This window comes from Amblyomma mixtum, chromosome 1, assembly GCF_055824585.1.
Source record: "Amblyomma mixtum isolate Tamu chromosome 1, ASM5582458v1, whole genome shotgun sequence".
NCBI classification, from domain to species: Eukaryota; Metazoa; Arthropoda; class Arachnida; order Ixodida; family Ixodidae; genus Amblyomma; species Amblyomma mixtum.
The window spans coordinates 281,826,325-281,846,118 of record NC_143012.1 but is presented as its reverse complement, the minus strand read 5'-3'; the positions used below and the strand labels follow the sequence as shown (position 1 = coordinate 281,846,118).

At 44.2% G+C, this 19,794-nt stretch overlaps 1 protein-coding gene across 1 annotated transcript in view; it reads right to left on the bottom strand.

Annotated features, from left to right (window-relative positions):
• Positions 1–19,794, bottom strand: part of LOC149371902 (uncharacterized) — a 261,347-nt gene that overhangs the window by 220,435 nt on the left and 21,118 nt on the right. The window contains exon 2 of the mRNA XM_089566213.1: positions 10,694–10,757. The gene's annotated coding sequence lies outside the window, so the exon portion shown is untranslated. The remainder of the gene's footprint in view (positions 1–10,693; positions 10,758–19,794) is intronic.

The window sequence follows — 19,794 nt, the reverse complement described above, 5'->3', positions numbered from 1 at the left end:
AAATTAAGATTATGGCAACGACATAATAAGTTATGTTTCGAAAGAGTTAATTATAAAAAAAAAACACCGACATAAATATTTAGGTCATATGTTTAGGGGAATCCCCCAAGGGGGAGTAGACTTTGTAATAAGGAAGTAATTACTCACTGACATCCACCCGAGCGCAGCCATACGGCTACAAAGGAAAGCTATACAGCTTTCTCAGAAACTTCGTAGTTAAAGAAAAATTCCTTCTGTTCCGGGGTTCGAACCCGGGACCACCGTTTCACCGGAGCAGTCGCTCTACGAATTGAACTAACCGGGACGGCAAGCTTAAGGTAGTGCGAGAGCGAATCGATCAATAACTTCGAGTTATGTTGTGGGTGAGGTATAGCCGTGTGAGATTTACGTACAAAAAATTGCGTTGGTCGAGCTACTATGAAGCTTTGTCTTAGCTGTTAGTTTTATTATTGGGCAAGCACTCTTGATTATCACCCTTATTTATTGCTATTATTATCATGCTATGCCTCCAAGACAGTGCTGATAAAGAGCGCAGGATTGTTTAAGTAGGGTCTATGCAATCCGATCCGGTATTTGTGCTGCGTTTCTCAAGAGCTTCTAAAGTTTCATGTTACTGTAATTCAACACCAGGGAGCAAAAGAGATAATAAAAAGTAATGACGCGTCAGGAGCCGGCGTCATTACACTAGTGCGCAGATAAAAGCCCGAGGTTTGGTGAAGCCACGCTAAAAGCACGTCATTTTATCCGCGAAACGATCCCTGAGGTCAAGCTTCAGTAGCATGTCGTAATTGAGCGAATTTTCAGCAAACGACGTGCACTCAACTCATATTTTTTGACATTCTACAAGCAGAACTTTTCAAGGAGCACAGAAAGGAAAGTTAAGTTTGCAGAAACAAGCAGGCAGAGTTTATAGCCTGCCGCTGATGGGAAGGTTCTCCGACATAACTGGACAAGCTTTTTCGAAGCTCGCGGTCGATACATTTGTTTCATAAGAATGCGTCGCCAGCATTAATGGCTTTTATTTTAAATAAATGATTTTATTAAGGAAGAAATCAGAAAGAGTTTAGTGTGCGCTGCACTTGCCGTTTCTTTCTAGGTATAGTTATAGTCTCAGTTGTGGACATTTTTGAAAGGTAGTTCCCTATACAAATACAAATTTAATTTTATTGTGTGAAATCATGATGTGAAATCATCTGCTATGATTCCGCTTTTAAAATACATGCAACAATCATTTCATCATTTGCTCTGGGCTGCATAGTAAAGGTTTGCAATTACTAGACGGCGACACTTGCGCGAGGTATTTTGTTAGGCCGTGTAAACTTAGAGGCAGAGCAGAAGAGCGACAACCAGTCTTCACACGTGTTTCGAATCTCAGCTGGCCAACTACAAAAGCCATTCATATTCATAATGATGATGATAATGGTAATGATTCATTTAATGAATCATTACCATCGTTTAATGAATAGGAGGCAGGTGCGTCACCACAGATGCTCTATTCCAACCGTATTTAAGTGGGCAACCAGTGATTGAGGTTTCTTTGAAAAACTTCTATAGAAGGGTTGTGAAGCCCACAATGTTTCTTCGCGCCTTTATCATTTTTGGCGAGCTTCAGTCCGTATTGTTCAGGAAGAAAGCAAAGCAATGCAAATAAAGCCGCATGAGCTAACTTGGTTATAGCAACGAACATACCAAGAAAAGCCTTCCTTATAAATCGTGCGAAATAAGTGAAAAAATATTCCAGTGGTTGTCTTGTCCGCCTGAGAGAAACGTAAGAGAGTACATATTAATAACGGAGCTGTCGTCTCAAAGTAGGCACAGGTGGGCGTTTCGGATCATGTGTATGTGCTGCGCAAAGGGAGCGTTCGATTTTTCACGCTTACCTGGCTGGTGTATGAGCAACAACGTCCGGCGTACTGCAGTATGACCATCTAGCAAGCATGCAGTAAAGTGATAATCCATAATCATAAATAATTTCTTCACATGCAGCAGCAATCAGAAAGTGCTGACAGAAACTTGAAACGGATGCGTTTGTTATATTTTCATTTTGCCGTGTCTCAGGAAAGGGCGATGGCTGAAGAGTATTCAAGGTTGCGACAATAAAAATTATTATGCGATCGCGGATGCTAGGAAATAACACTAGATATTTCTCCTTGAGGATTCGCGACATATCCAGCCCGTTTTCCAGCCTCTCAACGGCTGCAGAAAATTAGACGAGCTGTGTAAGGATGTATTACTAAACATTCAATATTACTTCACGACACATTACCCTCGGATTTCTAAGCAGCGCAGTTTGATTTGCAGCTTGGTATTTGGGCACTGCTTAATGTCATCACAGGTGTAGCTTGTGAAATCAAGTGTACGGTATAGCACGCGCAGTGTTCCTGGATTACTTCAAGGAAAAACACAGACCTTGCCTTCTAATAGATGATATTCGCAAATGTGCGGGTGAAAACGTGATACTATCATGTTTTAAATCATGTGCGTGCAGAACCTTCGTAACTAAGCCTATAAGTAGAGGATTTGTATTAATGGCTGGTCATAATCGGACGGGCAACTGGTGAATTATCGGCGACGGCTGCTGAGCAAGCATTCACGGCGACTCTGAATTAATTATCTGTGTTTAGCCCGGTGTATTCGAGAGAGAGGTGTGCTTTCTGGCCAGCATGGGGAGGAATGCATTTATCACATTTAAACAAAATGAGATATCTCGTAGCATGCCCGTTGAGTAAAGGCATTTTTTTTTTTTCAAAAGATGCCTTGATGCACTTTTTTTCATATTTCTTTAGCCCTATAGCTCCGTTTTTGGTTCTTTGAATACTGTTATATGTTTGTCGCTGGGTGACGGGTCCCGACAATTGTGATTACTGATAACACATTCTTAACGCCCAACTATAAATCTTTAAATGCAACCGAGCGGGCAATATTAAATAGGAAGATGGTAGTCTTTTGTGTTTAGCTAACGAGGTAGCAAGCTATTCATTGCGCTATTATCACTGCATGAAGCTTACTTATTCTTCAGATTGAAGTATTCAGTCACTTTCTTCAGACAGAATTCGTAAGACTATGACGCCGGAAATATCTTCCGTACGAAATGGAAAAGCAGATTTTAGAGCAAAACTAGCCAAGGGGACGAGAACTCACAGGAAGATAGGAAACTACTAGACAACATTTATAACTGGCTTTAACACAAAAACACAGGAATGAAAAGGCCGTGTTTACCCGCCGACGATCCGCCCCCCTTCTGAGTGATTTAGTTTTGCGTCCCAAGAGGAACCCCTCCATCTCTTGGGAAATAAAGCAGTCTACTCCGGTTTGCCAACGTCGAGACTAAAGTGATTCACGTCTGTCTTCATTTGACCGGGGCCACAACATTGGCAATGTACACCTGTATTAGGATTATATTTGTTTCTTCCGGTAAGAATATTCTGAGTAATGCTAAGTTTGGAGCGAATAACTGCTAGTATATGAGACAGAAATGGTAATAGCGCTGCAATAAGATGTACACAAGAAAGACTGACACAAGACAGCGCATGTAGCGCATGTCCTGTGTCAGACTTTCTTGTGTACGTCTTATTGCAGCGCTATTACCATTTCTGTCTCAAATAATGCACCATCTAGCCCAAATTGACGTTCTTGTAAACTGCTAGTATAACCATAGTTGTTAAAATATCACTTTTCGGTAAGTGGCTGCAAACGTGGCTATGTTTACCTGAAAGCCTATCGTAAATAAAGCCTTAAAAACAGACACAGGTCTTGAAATGAAAATTTTCAGTATCAAATATATCGCAATGATGCTAGGTGAATATGTGTCTTTCTTCTTCCTGTTTTGAAAAATGTCATTACTTTCAATATACCTCAATTATTTTCATTATGATAGGAAAATAACTGATGCCAAATTAGTTAAATATTTACAGCTCATTAAGACACTTTCTTTCTAAATTTTTTTATCTTGATTCAAATAGGGCTCTAGCCAAAGGCCTGCCATCTGGAGCTAGGCATATTATATTCTTGTCGAAGTATATCATCACATAAAAATTGTAAAATTTTGTCCAAGCCCCATAATTATGAAGTCTAGGTGACATTAGGAATCACAAGTTTTGAAATGTTTCACTCAGCCATACAAAAAAGCATAGCTGCATGGTTTGGTTGTTCACAATGCAACGACATATGAATGTATAAAATTTCGCCATAAAACATAATAAAAACTTCCGTAAGGTTAGTCACGTGTGAAAAAACACGAAGCTAAGCAAATCACATTTGAAGTGCGCGCGCCAGCCATTCGGAGGTCGTTGTAGAGGCCTGAAAAAACAGCGGAACGCGGACATTACAAAATATTTCCCAGTAGTAAGTAGTATTAGGTAGTCGGGAGTGGCGTAGCCATAAATTTTATTCGGGGGAGGCTCATGTTGCAGCGCGGCCTCCTCATAGAATTTTCGGAGGAATCAAACGCAAGAATAATAACTGCATTGCCATTGCGTATTAGTTAACGCTACGCAATGTCGAAACAAGTGAAATATAAATTTTTTGAACGAAAGAATGCATTCATATGTCTTAAAATCGTGACAGACATAACTGATAGCAATGCTTCCATGCTTTTGCGTATTTAATGAGTAAAGAAAATATCACATGAAGTCTAGAACTACATCAGTCCTAAACCAGCAAAGCTGTGCATGCCGCTGATATGAAAAACGTAAAGGCCATGAATTTAGCAAGTATGCAGGACAAATATTTTAATGAATCTTTTCCGTTCAAAAGCCTCGACATTTTTGTACATATGAAACGGCAAAGAAAAAATCTCAACGACGCTGTCCTTCGTTCCAGTGTACTGGGCAGCAGCAGCTGTCACCGGTCATGTATTGCGAGCAATTGCACCGAAATTTTAGTCGCAGCAACGAGAACATGTATAAACGAGGAGTTCTGCAAAAAATGCATTAGAAGTGCGAAGATAAAACGGAGTATTAGAAATGCGAAGGTGCAACTTAATAAAGAACAAAAATGCGTCAATGGAAACAAAGTCACTTTATGAATACAGAAAACCTTGGAACAAGATACTTAAATACACGTATGTCTCCATTAGATATACGTATCTAAGCAAAAGTTAAAACGTCAAACAAGGCAAAGAAACACTTTACAGAATCACAGATAGTAAACTTTACACACGGAAAGACAGAACATCCAGGCAAGAACAAAACTATGATAGGTGAAGTTGCGATATGTACTTGGGCCATGCTGCAGTCGTGACAGCACCATATGGTAAGAATAATAGAAGAACAATGCAGAAATCAATACGGAAGTACGTATTTTTTAAGTGCCTGCACGGAGACAGTTATTCGGCACCTATAATTACAGAAGGATATTCCATTTATTCAAAGAAAAAGTAAAAGCAGTTAGCTAAAAAGGAAAGAGAAGGACAAACGAAAGCCACGAATGATGCCTCAAGCAGAAATAACCAATATCCGAATGTATATGTTGGGAAACGCCGCGTGGCCAAGGCTTTCAATAAGCAAAGTCAGTCAAGATCGGTTATTGATGTCCTCCAAATTTTCGTATTCGCGTGGTAATTTTGATCATGATACTAACTGATACTTGCCTTATGCACGAAATCCAACCAGAATTAGCAATGTTCGCGCCAAAATGTCTTTTCTAGTATGGAAATGACATTGTAGGGGGCAAAATCCAGAATGACTTTCGGCGCCGGTGGTTGTTTTGGTCACCAGTGCTTGACAGTTCGAATTTTTTTTTTTTTTTTTTTTGGGGGGGGAGGTGGGCCGAAGCCCGATAAACACCCCCCTTGCTACGCCCCTGGTAGTGGGGAATGGATCCAGCTTTCAAACAAAACCAAGACGGCGGCCATCGCGGACGCGGTCGCGGACAGCGATGGGCGCGATGTCCTACCGCATTGCGCTCTGCAATTATTACTTTCGGGCTTCGTAAGCGTGAAATATGGAGATATTTTTAGCTGGAAGTGGAATTCGGACATTCAGATTTTTTAGGCGGGAAGTTTAAAATATACTGATGCCGAATATGCTATTTCTGCAGGAACAAAATTTTTGCATCATTTCAATACCCGCGTCTCCCCCTAAGAAACACTAGCTTGGAGTCAACTTGTTAAATATAAAATGTGATTTAATATTACGGATGTTTCATTTGCACACTGCAAATCTTTTTCCTTCATGGCGTTTCTCCTATGTCATGTTTCCCCACTCTCCCGATTTTTTTTTCAGGTTTCTACGGTTCATTTGATCACCACACACGTGAAAGCATTTCAGCACAAATGCAAATGTAAATCGGTAGTAGAGGTCATGCGCCCGTCTAAGATTCATTGAATTATAAATATTGAGAGAGTTGCCTTTCGAATTTACCTGTTTCATTGTCTCTGTATTAAATGAGCTTTCGGTGTACATAGAAGCATCAGCCCTTCGGAAAGTTTTAGACTTGAAACTTAGCCCTGCAGCCAGGTAAACATTAAGTTATTGAACCTTTACGGTCTCAAGCTTTACGGCCGCCATTTCATAAGCGCCAGCTCTCAGAAATGCTTACCCGAGCCGAGCAGAGGTCTGTTTGCCGCCAGTTTCTTTGATTTAAGAACTCTTAGGAGTGCTTCGCGAATTGACTCAATGCCTGCATTTAATGTCATTTTGTTTTTGAAACTTCTATTACGTAAACTGACGATCACGGCTCACTTCTGTGCGGTTCATTTTTTTTTTCACAGCGCATCGACACCCGAGGGAACTGCCTCGAGAAACCTGAGTGCTCATTAAAAACCTGCGAACTGCGATGAAGCCTGCTCTGTTCCGGAATTACACCTACATCCATAACGGTGCCTAAACAGCCGTGCTAACCTGTTTAATGCAGCCCGTTCTCTTGCAAAGCACCATGAGTGAACACGCCGTGGCATCTGCTCTCTACCAAGTTCAGTCTGGCTGCGCTCTGTAGTGAGGGCGAGTGCATCATTGATGAGAGATCGTAATTATACTTGTGCAACACATGAGAGAGAACGAATGAATCTTCGGCCTATTATTGGTCGCTCACTTAGACACAAGCAGGTTCTCTAACAAAGCTTTCCCAAAGTATTTTTGTGTCAGAAATTGCCTCCACACATCGCATACCGCAGTAGCGAATCTTACACTGAGCGAAAAATGCAGGATTGTAAAACGCAGGAGTGCGCCGGTAATAAAAAGCTTCGAATAGAATAGCCAATCGAATACCCTAGTCTTCTTTTCGTCGAGACAATCAAATAGTGCTTGTTCGAAATTATTCTAAACAAATAGAGTATGATTTCAGGATTTATACTGGTTTTAGAATAATCGGCATGTATATAATTGACTAAGGCCCGCCTTAGTTTGCTTTGGCGACTGTTTCAGAAATAGGCCGTCTCTGACGTTGCAGAGCCCTCTGCCGAGGTCGGTCTACGTCAGGTGCGGGCGGCAGCGTGGCGACGCGGTCTGTTCGAGTCCCGGCGCTAGTGATGCAAAACGTTAGTGATGCAAAGTAATGCATACGAGCTAAATAAAAGTTACATACAAGCAGAAAATCACGGACTACAGGAAGCAGTTCTACATATATATATATATATATATATATATATATATCCATTTCTGCATCACAGCGTAACGAAGGCAATGGAAAGCATGATGGCCGGAACAATAATAACGAATGTTAATTGCTGTGCATCTCATTATTGGCAGGCTCGTGATAACATTCCATTAGCACTGCGCATGTCAGGTGCTTTTTCTTCTATACGCCGAACTGTATGCAAGTGAGCATACTAGAGTTAAAATAAAATGACTACCACTTTAAACTGAGACGCAAAAGCGCGACAGTTAAGTTTAAAAGGTAGCTGGGACAGTTCGAAAAAGTGGCTGGAACTGCATCCGTGAAAGAACAAACAGCACAACAACGTGTGCTGGTTAGCATTACACCATCGTGCACTGCAGACTCGTCTTTCTGATGTAATCGCTGCAGAAGTGCTTTTCGCACACATGCTTCGCAACTAGGTGATCCGCGGCACAAACACTTTATCCAGTAATTTTACGTAGGAAACATCTGCAGAGCTAGGTGACTCGTAGGCTGCGAAATCGGGCGAGTCTGTCAGTTACTGATACCATCATCTCCATACGACACACTCGGGAAACGAAGCTTAGGATGCAGTGGGTACGCGTGGTTGATTTTATAGAATCGATAGTACTATCGATAGAACTATCGAGAGTACTATCGATAGTTTTTACCATCGATAGTTCGATAGTGACTCAAGTATCGATAGTATCGATAGTAAAACCCATAGATTTGCATCATTACCCGACGTTAATAATGCTCTTAAATTGCCTCAAGAATGGGTGGCGTCATAGGGCTCAGGCAAGCTTACCAAACATTGCTTTGATGCCCGATCTCTGAAGGCATTGGTTATATTTTATTCTTGCCCCCCTCATCTATGAAGATGTTGCCGAAATTCTTCTATGTTGCCGCGAACATCAAAAGGCAATTTTCTTGTACCCTAACACTGCGCTCATAATTTAATGCCCTCACTTCGTTTTGCACGCCCCCTGTTAGGTGATGTGTGCGATATCTTTTGACTGCTCCACGAGTTATGGCGCCGCACCTCAGCTCTATCGATTTTGCTTTGCAGTTTCGCACTATGCATCGCTTTGCACCGATACTGTTAGAATAATAATACTTATTTCCAAATTTATTGCGCTAAATGTAAGTACAGTGGGAAAACACGACGCCTACCAAGGGCTCATAGGGAGTCTAGCTTTTTGCGTTCGCGAGTCGTATTCCACTCGCCAGTAATTTCGAGCAGGGGATCCCCCAGCCCAAATTTCCCTTGCAGTCTCTCAGTTACCTCCGAAAGTGCCGTGTTTCTGTCACAGCGCTGTCCACGCCAACACATGCACCGCACAGCTCTCTGTCATTGCAGCCACATTGTTCAAAGCGCGAATATTTCTTTGATAGTATTAATATTTGAATTAGAAGATGATATCGAATGTACAGCGCGACACTATGTGGCAGTAAAACACGATACGTGATTGGCTGCGGCGATAGCGTAGCGCTGTCGTGCAGCGGCCAGCGAAACTGATCTCTACGTGCAGCCGCTGGCTCGAATCCAATTCGGGGATTATATATTTTGTTTATTAAATATTTCTTTCATCATCGTTCGCCCAAGGTCACCCTCACGGTTATGCTTCACACAAACCGGTGAGTTGGTTTTACCTCGTGAAGCAGGGCTTTCGCACTAAAAAAATAACATTAGGTGGTTTTTACTAGTTTTGTTCTTTGGATTCATAGGTAGTATTAACTTCTTGTACTTGTACCTGCTGCAACGTCAGCACCGCGGGGAGTAGCTTTTTCTTTAGGAAGGCTGATGCAAGGCCCGCAAGTGTTGACAGTTCGGCGTGAGAGATCCTTGTGCAGATTTTTATATGGTTGGTTGGTTGCCTCCGCCGAGAACAGTCTCCTGTTCGTAAGGTTTTCCAGCTCTCGGCATCTTCATTTAAAGGATTTCGCGGAGCCCTGTCACGGGAACACTAACCAACACACACCAGATTACTGCATGCAGCGCCGTCTCTTTTCTGTAGCGCCTATTGTCAGGACACCCGAGGAAGTGGCTGTTTAAACATATAAGCATGTCAGGTTGCTCACCTAGATCTGGAGTTATTTTCATAGGGTAAAACCCTAAAAGGCGTCACAAGAATAGAGATCTACAAATCTGCGAATGGGATACGCTACTCATGCACCTGACAGCACCAAACCTTTTATTTTCGAGTTCGTATACTCTAGAACTACTTTCATGGACATGCATGCTTTTCTTTTTTTCTGTCAAAATGAAAAGAAAGGACGAGTACACAAAAGGTACACTTTCTTGAGCCTTCTGTCGATGTTCAAATATGGACGTACAGTGGTGAGCAGCCTTGTCTAGAGCGCTCGGGCGGTGCACTTCCTTGCAAACAAATCCAGATTTTGTGGCAGCCTCTAGGGTCCAGCTGCAACGCTTGCACGGAAGTAGCGCCAGATAGCCTCGTAAACAAAGCAGGCACGAAAATTTTGCCCTGTAATGAGGGGCTGCTCTCTAATTTCGGTTTTTGTTACCAAGTGCGCACTGCTCAAGTGCTCTAGACAAGGCTGCTCACCACTGTACGCCATAGAATACACGTGAGAATAGCCTTTTTTTTATTGAGGTCAATGTAATCAACTGCCCAACATTGTTGAATGAAAAACAAAAAAGGCATTGCATGCACCTAATAAGGTTTATTTTTCTGGCCACCATGAGTTATCGTTATCATATTATTCTTCACATTTAAACTGCAATCATTCCATGTTAATTTACTCCGCTGCCTACCGAAACATTAATCGCTGCGCCTTTCCCTCAGTACCACAACGTAATCTTTTCTCTCGGCCACATTTGTAGCATACCTACCGCATAGCCTAATTCATAGAAGACGAAAGGCAGCGTCCCCGGCAACGTAGAAATCTATGCACAAAAGGGCCAAGGGACTAAGTGTGCCACATATCAAGCCGGCGCGAGTGAAGCAACCATTAAAGGGGGCATTCCCCCGAGGTTTCCGCAGGGACGAAACCATCTTCCCCCGTTGGCCAAACGGCGACGAGAGAAAGGAATGGGGACAAAGACGACAGAGAAGGGCGCAGAGAAAAGAGAAAGGCGCTTGAGCCGGGGATAAACGGGCTCTGTACTCACCGGCGGCACAGACGGATGCCCTCACGGTGGACACGGTCGCCTGTGGAGTTATGGGGCAGCTGGTCTGAAAAGACAACCGACATGCATCGCAATTAGAAGCCGCGCACGGTGCCCCGGCGAGTGCCGTCTCCTAACTTCGCTCCCCTGCGCTGACCCTACAGCCCCACTTCTTTCTCTGCGACTTCGCTGCAGCGTTTTCCGTTCCAGATATGGACAGCGTTCTGAACACGGGCAAAGGGTGAGCGAGGGAGAAGCATGTCGACTGCCCGGACATTGGCTTAATTAACTATCGCGCTTAGCGCCGCACGGAAAGCTGGAACAAAAAAGAACAATGCTGCGTCGCAGCAGCGTGACAGGTTATGCGGCTCTCGGGGACTACCTCTGCGGCAGTTGTAACTAATGAGACTCTACGCCATGGAGCACGAATAAAGCTCTAAGGCAACGTTTTTTTCCTCCCCTGTATTTCTCATGAACCTGACGACAGGTGTTGGCAACGCTTTTGAAGGAGTGGAAGAGAAATGTAACGCTAGTATTCCATACTTACGGGAGTTGCACGGGAGAAAGAACAGAGCTGTTCACCGATGCGGAGACGAAGGTAGGAAAGTCGCAAACCACACTAATCACATTGGCTACAAACCCTTCAGAAAGTTATAACATAAACTAGAAAAGCGGTGCGTCAAAGTTATCCTATCTTTAATATTCTAATCCATGCATTTGAGTAACTCACTGGATAGGACAGATTGGGCAGAAATGTCATATTTTCTTCTAGTCGTCGTTTCTACGTTTGCCTTTCCAAAAGACGTTACTACTGAGTTTTTAGGGCACTTGTAGTAATTGACCATTTTTTCCTCATATACTGAAATAGAGTTCCGCAATTAGTATCATTGTACTCAATGTTTCTCGTGTGTTTTCTGGTGCAGAAAGCAATTTTTGTAGTGCTTTTGTTTGGTGTTTGTTGGATCTACGCAGTTTTAAGCTTTTATGGGTAATTAACTTCCTGCGAAACAAGGTTATCTCACTGAATTTTATTTTTTCTGGTACGGTTGATGCTCCGGATTCTTTTCAAACATGGGGGAAAAATTACGATTTTCGCATTGCCGCCTGTGACATGAAGTGCCAAATATTAATAAAATTGAGGTTTTGAGAATGTTCCTATTATAATAAGAGCATTTGTAATAAAACATCATTGCGGCGAACAAGAACACATTGATTGATGCCAACAATAACCAGCAACCAGGTAGTCATTCTACTGAGAATAAAAAAGCAGTGTGAGAGCCAAATATAAATTTGCAGCCTCTCAATTCGCGCATAAGCAGTGCTAGAGCAAACATGAAATGTTCTTCGTGCAGTTAACATGTTGTCTGGAGCTAGAACTGCTAAAACACATTGCCAGTCACTTTTTGTTGGTGCCAGATGAACGCTAACCCCTCTACCTCTTAAGAAAACAGGTGTGACTGTGTTTTTAAGCACCGAGAGCTACACATCGCACAGGGGTGGAAAAAAGTCAGTTAGTTACCGTCCAGGTAACAAATAACACTATCTTCAGTGTTAGAAATTGTCAGCTTGCAAAAGAGATATTAAGTGCTGCGCACAAAAAATCAGCAGTTGCAAATCTTGAAAAAATCGAATTCAATTTTTGCCTTCAATTACGTGTGGTCATTTCACTTAAGAACCAAAAGAAACAATCTCAGGGTGTTTGCTTGTGTATGCTAAATGCTGCATAAAGGACATGTTTACGCAAAAGGCGTACTGGCGCTAAAAAACGAAGACAACACACACAACAGGACAGGACTGGCGCCAACTTCCAACTAGTTTATTCACAGAAAAAAACCACTTAAGAACCACACTGCATGCAAAAAAAAATACAGACAAACCAGAAACAAGGGGTGACTTAACAAAGATGCACGTGCCAAACGGACCAAAGGAATGATTATAACGCTGCAAGAGACCCACTCAGAAACCTAATCTCTTCTTCTGACAATGACACAGATGGCTTGCTTATGCAGATATCCCCCCTCTGTTTGATGTAATAGGCTTCTATTATTTCACGCTCTAATCTGTCTTTTGATCTTGCAATGAATTTGGTGTTCTCAAAACCAGGACGGCATTTGCAGCTTTTGCAGTGAGTGGCCATGTGGCTGCCATAGCCATTTTTTACAGCAATCTTGTGCTGCCTCACTCTTTCATTGTAGCACTGACCTGTCTGGCCGATATATTCCTTGCCGCAGCTTAGAGGAACAACATACACAACATCAGCCGTGCATTCAGTGGCGCGAATTTGGTGTTTCTTTTTGCACTGCTTAACTTTTCTTACTCTGTTAAAAGTGCAAACGCGCGACAGCTTGCAAGGAGCAGAAAGCACCACGTTGATCTTATATCTGCTGGCCACTTTCTTCAGGTTGTGCGAAAGCCGGTGAATATAGGGAATCACCACCGTCGGTTGTTTTTCTTTATCCTTGTTTTTTTGACCCTGTTCTCCCATCAACATCCGCTTGCGCTTCTTAACCAGGTCCTCACTAATGCTAGTTATGAGGTGTTCTGGGTACCCGGCTTGATGAAAGCGTTCAATTTGCGCATCGAAGCTCTGTGCCATCTCATGCTCACACGATTTATCCAAGGCTGCATTCAAGTATGTCGCAACGATTCCGCGCTTAATTAGCTTGGAATGTGCACTACTAAAAGGCAGTAGCTCTTTGCACGATCTCGGGTTGTACGACCAACAAACATGGCGGTCCTGCTTAAATTGAAGTTTCAAATCAAGAAACTGCAGGCTATTGTTGTGGGGAACTTCATGCGTGAAACGGAGCCCTTTTGATTCACTGGTGAAAATGGTGACTATGTCTTCAAGGATGGCGCTTGGTTTTGAACCTACATGATCGGTTAGCACAATTAGGTAGTCATCCACGTATCTAAATACCCTAACAACGTTAGAGGTCAATAAAAGCCGGTCACTAACACGTTTGTCAACACACGATAAATAAATGTCACTTAAAATAGGGGCAAGGGACGACCCAATACAAACACCATCACGCTGAATGTAAAACTGATCACTGAAAAAAACTGCAGTAGATGAAAGGTAAAATTCTAAAAGTGTTAAGAAATCATCACAGCTAATACCTGTCTCGTCCTGAAATGACAGTTCGCCTATGCATGCAATCTTCTCTTTGATACAAATCAACATTTCGGTGTGCGGTATGGAATAGTACAGGTCGGTAACATCAATTGAAAAAGCAGACAGTGCTCCAGGCAACCCATTCCTTAGTTCTTGAACAACCTCATTGGAGCTGCGGATAAGAAAGGGGTCGTCTAGCGGAAGGGACTTTAAGTGTCGCTGAAGAAAACGGCCAACGCACAACTGCCAGGATCCTTTCTCTGAAACAATCGTGCGTAGGGGGCACCCTGGCTTATGAGATTTGCCCGTAAAGAAAACCTCCAGGAACTCTCTGTCAGCATCCTTAACCAGTTTCTTCAGCGGATCCAAATTCATGTCAGTTAACAGCTTTACTGCGGTGTTCTTAGCCTTGGCGGGATTGAACTTCACTGCGACGAAGTGCTTCTGCAGAGCTTCAGCTGCTTTCTCTTTCAAAAGCTTCTCGGGAAGAACAATAAAGCCCCCTTCCTTGTCGCTTTGAAGTATCTCAAGGTTGTTTTTCCCCAGGTAGTCCTTGATCTTCTTAAAGGGAGGATAAGAAGTCCGACTGCGACTCACATGGTGCATCAGGCAATCCAAGGCATCCGAAGTCGCTCGGTCTTCATCCTTGTCCCCAGCTCTTTTGGCGACATTCCTGGTCATGGCAAGGAGCTCAGGTTTCTTCATCCGTGGCTCAAAGCTGAACTTGGGGCCCTTCACTAGTGTTGACTTCACACGGGGATCAAGAACCACATCACCAAGCACCCGCACGTCTGCCGAAGACTGTCGCACCTCCTTCGCCTTGGGGAAGCTTGCTCTAATCCGGTGCCATAGGAATTCAGTTGTCTGCGCCGCCAGCCTCTTGTAGTCTTGGGCACTCCGCTGCGCCTGCGTCAGATGGTCCAACAGGATGCGCAACCAGGATGCGCAACAGGATGCAGTGTGGTTCTTAAGTGGTTTTTTTCTGTGAATAAACTAGTTGGAAGTTGGCGCCAGTCCTGTCCTGTTGTGTGTGTTGTCTTCGTTTTTTAGCGCCAGTACGCCTTTTGCGTAAACATGTCAAGCTACAACCAACTAGCTCAAATCAAAGTATTGCTGCATAAAGGACTTTCATTTTATATATTTCAGACAAACTCCTCCCTTGCGCGTAGCAGTGTTCGTTTTAAGTTGAGCTTATATAGCGCTAAAAAAATCAAGAATCATATGGACGTCCATATTATGAAAAAATCTTATGCAATGCTGAAATAAGTACATTCGGTTAGCAAACTGTTGTACGGCACTAGTAATAAGCAGGCGGCCCGAGTTTAATGCTACCCTTTTGTGCGCATGTTCATTAAGAACGTTCTAAAACATGCTGCGTGATTAACACAACACTACTCTATAGCCCCTCTAAACCCACTATTTAGCCCGCCTAGAGAGACTCCATCTAAATAGGCGTCTTTACCCCCGCGACATAAGCAACTTTCCCCGGCGGACTTCTACCGCCTAAGACGCATCCAAACACTCACTCTCCGCGATCTCCACCGCCTAAACCGCATTCGCCCAACGTTATACGCCGATATATGTCCCTGGTGTGGGGGAATTTCTACATTTACTCATTTTACATGGACCTGCACACCTAAACACAACCACGCAAAGCCGCCCATTGCGTCGCTGGAGCTGGAGTCCTGGACTGAAGACCCCACCCAGAATCCGCTCCGGTCTCTTTGTACATAATAAATATTTATTCCCTTTCTCTAGTTCTCGAAAGGATTCTTTCGTTTATTTCCGCAACATTCAAGGTATAAATGGCGACCACTCTGACATCTGGTAGAAGCCGTGAATGTCCTCGGATTTTGTTCTGTACATGGCTTAGACGCGTACAGCCAATATCCAAAAAATATTTTGCTGCTTGTATGTGCAAGAGTGCAGAAACAGGTACTCTCTTCAAGCGTACACAGTCATAATTTCTGCATACGATCTTTCTCAGATTCCGAATCTACATTTAAAATAAAGGCCACTATTACAAATGTTTTCTTATTCAAGTCTGTGATGCATATCTAAAGAGCGCGAAAAAAAGGTTAAAACGGAGAGCCCTTGAGTGTATATCTGAGTTGGAAAAATCTAGACCCTTCAAAATGAAAAGGTCCACCCCGGCGAAATACACACCCCAGCGCCTCTCAAGAGCAATTTTTAAATCTAGAGACTTAGCATGGCCACTAAGCCTTGAGCTCTCTTTAATTACCCGGTGCCTCCAAATACTGCCGAGAAGTCCACAACAGGGTGGTCCGAACTTTCTTATTACCAGGTATACGTCCTTAAAAGTCAGGGAGTGTACTATGCTTAGTTATCCGTTATTTCCTTCGTAATTAATTAATCACTACTGACTCCGCCTGCAGAGGCCAAAGATATACTATAGGGTACTTCGTAAGAATTCAGGCATGCCTGCTAGTCACTATGCACAGTTGAAGAGCCGTCTACCTGAACCAAAGGTGAATTAAAGGTAGCGTCCGCGCGTCGCAGCACCATAAGAGCTGTCGTAAACCCGCCTGACATGGCAGGAGTAAATGTAGTCGAGTGTCGGCTCAGCCTGCTGCACTCGGCTCACTGGATCAAAAAGGAGTAGCATGACTTCGACTACGATGTCGATGCCGCTGATGAGCCGGATGCTAAAGTGCCACGGGCCGCTAGATCGAAATGCGGTGCGGAAACGCTCATTCCATGTAACGCGACGCAGAAACGAGGCCCTGAACCACCAGCCCTAGCAATTCTCATTTCACCTCCCTCATTCTACGTATGATTCTCTCTTTGTTTTCTTTCCTGCGTTGAAATCATTCCGCTCATTTTATCCTTTCTTGTTTTCCTTCGGATGCATTCTACCACCCGGAATTGTGGTTTGCTGCTGTAATTTTACTTCCGCATGGTTGCGTCGGGGCAGCTCAGTGAGCCTCGATGATAAACTTTTCCGCCACGTGGCCTGCAGATATCGAGTTACGTTTGTAGGTGATGTGGTATAACCACTCGAACTAGAAGAAAGAGAGTCTTTTAGGCGAAACAGCGGCAGAAAGGGGGGAAAAAACTTTCACTGGCCGCCGAACAAAAGATATTTTGGCCGCTTTTGTCTCTTTTAGGTTTCCGTTTTTCAATGGCGCTCTGGGGATTATTATTGCTCAATCTAATATTTAATATATTAGGGGCTTAGGTGACTTTATTTCCATCTTAATGCGTCACCACTTACTTTTTAGTGTGGAGCGACACAAAAACTAATTTGCCCCTGTAGGAGCGCGTTTACTTTACCGAAGTAGGAAAGGTTCAAGTTGGATCAACTTCGAGTTCCCATTAAAGTAAAGCTTGATAATTATAGTAAGCAAATAGTCAACGCCAAAAAGTATCGGCCCTTATTAAACACATTCTGGAAGAAGATAATGTGATAGCATTTAGGTTCACCGCTGTGATGCCTGCAAGGAGTGTCTAATGTTCTCACGGTCGAACCGGTTCCATTGTCCCTATATGGTATTTATCAATGATCACCTTCTAGAATTAGAGTATCTTTCATTGGGTTATCGTATGAGATTAAGCTAATTCGACGCAGTAACGAAATTTAATTCATGCACTAACCACCTTAGTTCATGTTGCGAGTGGGCCTAGGTGCAAAGTTTTTGGGACTCTTTGGAACATTCTAGGGTGGACAAACTCACATATTTGGGTCTACGGATGCTCACGTGGTATGCATCACGTGGTATGATAACGCCACTACGCTATCGACCAGTCAGAAAATTTTGTGACTTGTACCGCAAATTTGGCTGAGACGACTACTTGAACGTTGCCGCATTAACAAAAAATGGCGGCCAGTTTAGCGCGGTTACGCCAAATGCGAATTAGATGCGCTAGCGCTCCGGTTTTCAGTTCGGTTTCGGTTTGTGGCTCGGTTTTCAATGTGAAGCAGACTACACACAAAAATTGCGAATTCAGGCTTAATCTCCGATTAAGGGCATGACGTGACAGCGTTGATGGGTTAATAACCACATATGCGGAATCAGTCACTCTCTACATTCATAGATCGCTGGGTGTCCTCATGCCACTTTTGCGGCAGTGGCGCAGACGTTCAAGCTTTGCGTCACTTCCCTGCGATAACATGTGCTGCTACCGGCGTGGCTTGTAAGATTCAAGCTGGTCTTCCCAAGCAACCTCAAGGTAAAGGAGAGAGGCTTTTGACAGATAAACATCTGCGAAATCTGAGATTTTGGGTTTTAGTACTAGCCCACTAAAAGGAGTCATTGCGTTGTAACGAAGCGTACGTCGGGACGGAACGGTGGCTCCGCCGCATCGAAGAAGGGGACCAGCAGGCGTCGATTAGATGCATTGGTCAACTTAATTTATTGAAGATAGATGCGAATCACTGGTTAAACTTGGAAACTGAGGCAAAAATATAAGAGGTCACATAGTAAAACAGTCAGTCATACCCCGGGGCGTGCAGCATCTTTGGAGCGGAGGTCCCGAGCAGCAGGACCGCAGCCGTTCCTCTCCCGAGTCTCTTCTTCGCGCCAAAACTCCGCTCTTAAATACGTTTGCCCAGGATTCTGGGGACACTTTTAGTAGCCAATCGGAAATGCTGTTGTCGGAGCCAATGACAAGGATTTCTTTAAAACAGAGCAGCCAATAGCACGCCGGTGCCCACGAGGCTGTTTACTCGAGAGCACCGCGTAAAATTCCCCGAAGACGTGCGCATTTCCACTCAGCACACAGATACAAACACACAAAACGACACCCGAAACACAGGGAACGCAAACCTCGCAGTCGGTGCACCACGCGACCCGCCGTCCGCGCCTGCAGCCCTCGCGGCTCTGTCTCCGGCATATCTGGTCCGCCGGGCAGTGTGCCGCCCGAGGCAATCACTTCGCGCGACTCTCCTGCAAACCACAGGGGGTCCGCGCGCCCGCTCTGGTGGCCCGGACGCGGCCTTGGGCGACCTCGCCCCCTCGCAGTTTACTGCGTTTTACTCTAACTAAACATTCACACAAGGCCGGGGAGGAGACGCACAATGCCTGCTTACAAAGAGCCCCAGAGAAAACGGCTCTGCCAAATGTCGGAGTGTGAGCCCCTCTAATGGCTCCTCGCACAGCGGGGAGCACACGGACAGCAACAGTCGCACCGTGGGGAGAACACATTCAGCCTGTCAGAGAAACTGGCGCGCGAAACCAGCGAAGCTCGCTACGCGACACCTCCCTCCTACGAAAAAGAGTGTCCCACTCGTTTACAAGAATCGAATACAAAGGAAAGGCGTGCACACTTGATACAAGGCAATAAAATAAAATCCGCCAGACAGTAACGCGCAACAGGACTAAACTTAATACATCGGCTATTCTAAACAAGGCATGGCAAAACGAACGCGTAAATTATTTGAATTTACATGACACGGGCAGGATGCACAAACATACAGATTTAACAGTGCAATCGAAAACCTTACATCGCACTCTCAAAATGTTCGTATGTACATTTTTACACAAAACACAAGTTGTCTGCTGGAACGGGCAGTCCGACAGTTATTTTAGTTTGTTCCTTCATCTGCACTGTAGTACTCCTCGGTGTCACTTTCGTACCCGTGCGTCTTGACCACTTTGGGCTCGGTGTGAGCCCCCGCACGGCCACAATCAGGGGACGACCGGCTGTAAGAGTACACCTCAGTCGCACTGTCATCCGACGTTTCGTGATCGTTGGGTTGCACTGTAGGGGACACTGCGCGTTTTGATTTTCCAGACACATCAACATTGCGCGCGAACTCACGAAAACCATTTCCACAATCACTGTCTAGTGACTCGTCATCGGAGTCCTCTTCTGAATCCAGACGAGTGTGGCAGCGCTTCAGACGGCCGACGTTGACGACATCTCGCTTGCGACCGGTGCGATTGACGACCTCCCAGTTGTTCTCTGCCACTTGCCGAAGTAGACGGAACGGCCCGTGGTACCTGTGGAGCAGTTTGGTGGTCTTCCC